At 35.2% G+C, this 2,230-nt stretch overlaps 1 pseudogene; it reads right to left on the reverse strand.

Annotated features, from left to right (window-relative positions):
- Positions 1-822: 822 nt before the first annotated feature.
- On the reverse strand, positions 823-1,707 carry LOC140639452 (cyclin-dependent kinase 1 pseudogene; annotated as a pseudogene).
- Positions 1,708-2,230: the final 523 nt, after the last annotated feature.

A 2,230-nucleotide genomic window follows, 5' to 3' on the forward strand; every position in this document is an offset into this window, starting at 1 on the left:
CCTAAAACTGCTCCTAGATTCCCGACACTCAGAAACTATGTGAGATAATAAATGTTTGTTGTTTCAAGCTGCTAATTTGGTAATTTGTTATGTACCAATTGAGAACTAATACAGTATTGTTTCTTTTAAATGAATGGTATCTGTTTTATTTCAATTTCTAATTCTTTGTTTCTAGAATATAAAAATTCTTTTTTTTCTAATATAGGCCTTGTATCCTGTGTCCTTGCTAAAATCAGCTCTTTTGCAGATATTTTAGGATTTTCCGCATAGGCAATCATGTCATCTGTGACAAAGACAGTTTTACTTCTTTTCAAGTCTGCATGCCTTTTATTTATTCGGCTGCCTTATTAAACTGGCTAGGTTTTTTAGTATAATGTTGAATAAAATGGTGAGAGCAGATATTCTTGCCTTATTTTTTATCTTAAGGGGAAAGCCATTCAGTCATTCACTATGAGTATGATGCTAGCTGTGGGTTTTCCAGAGATGCTCTTTATCAGGTTGAGGAAGTTGTCTTCTGCTCTTAATTTACTGAGAGGTTTAAAAACAGCCCCTCCCAATTCCTGTCATTAATACTAGATTTACAGTTTTATTATAGTAACAAATACTTGTTACAGTGAGATCTACACTCATACAAAGAATTACTATATTTAAATTGATATAGAACAATATTTACATTTTTAAGTTACACTTTTGAAATTAGATGATGAAGTGCAGCTCAAGTTTTACAACAGAGAAGAGAGCACACAAGACAAAAATAGAGGTAGCAGAACAAATATAACTATCTGTTCTCGAGACAGCATGTGGGGACTTTTTGTCAGAAAGCTACATCTTCTCAATCTGATTGTCCAAATCACTAAAATATGGATGATTCAGTGTAATTTTGCCAGAAACTTGTTTGGTGGGATTAACCTGCCAATGTGCTGACATTTTTGAAAGCAAATCCAAGCCATTGTCAACTAAGTTTTTGACATGGGATGTGAGGCTTCCTGGCTTCCACTTGGGAAAGGTACTCTTACAAGTCTTATAAAGATTCTACTTCTAGCCACACTCATTATTGGGGGTGTCCAAAGCTCCGAGAATCCTGAAGAACTGATCAATTTCTAAATCTCCACAGATAAGTGGCTTATTAGTTGATAATTATGCAAATATAGCATCTGTACTCCAAATGTCAACAGGACTTATGAGCTGACCCCAGCAATACTTCTGCAGATCCATGATGGAGTGTTATTACTTATGATATATACTCTATTAGATATTCCAAAATCTTTGGCAAGGTCCAAAGCAGCCAATTTAGTTGTTCCTTTGTTGTTAATAGATATTGAGATCTTAAGTCTCTGTGAAGAGCTCTTCCAGAGTGACAAAACAACATCCCTTGTCTGATTTGGCATGAATAAGTGTTTACTGAAGAATCCACGAACTGACCAGGAGGGATAGAATCCAAGTTATTTCCTAAAATCTAAGGAATTCAAAGATGCGATATAACCTTGAATCCTGTATAAGCACACCTTGATGACTGACTATATTTGAATGACAAAGTTCCTTTAATAGAGAAATTTCCTGAATTGTGGTACTAAGAACTTCTTCCTCTTTATTTTCTAGTCTCATTTTCTTCATGGCTACCACTTGACCTATAGTTTTATGTCTACCCTTACATATAACTCCATAGGTATTTTCCCCAATTTTCTATATTTTGGTATAATATTCCATAGTTACCCAATAGATGTGGTGAATCCTGGCTTATTATTCTGTGGTGGTAGGGTTAGGGAGGTCAGAGTTGTAGTGGAGGCAGGCATGGCAGCTACCTTGCTTATGTCATTCTTTCTTAAACTTCTGAGAGCCCTGAGAATTTTTATTATGAATCATTTTCTATTAATCTTTCTGAGTCTATTGAGATGGTCAATTTTTATTTTTCATTTTGTTAATATGATGAATTACATATATTGATTGATTTTTTAACAATATTTTAAAAATTTATTTATTTATTTGAGAGAGAGAGAGAGCCAGGGGAGGGGTAGAGGGAGAGGAACAAACAGACTCCACACTGAGTGTGGAGCCTGATGCAGGACCCAATCCCATGAACTTGAGATCATGACCTGAGCCAAAATTAAGAGTTGGATGCTCAATTGACTGAGCTACCCAGGCGATCCCATTGGTTATAATTTCAACCTTGTGTTCCTGAGATAAACCCCACTTGGTCATCATGCATGAATTGTTTTTGAAAATCTTTAAT

The sequence above is a fragment of the Canis lupus genome, chromosome 9, assembly GCF_048164855.1.
Source record: "Canis lupus baileyi chromosome 9, mCanLup2.hap1, whole genome shotgun sequence".
NCBI lineage: Eukaryota > Metazoa > Chordata > Mammalia > Carnivora > Canidae > Canis > Canis lupus.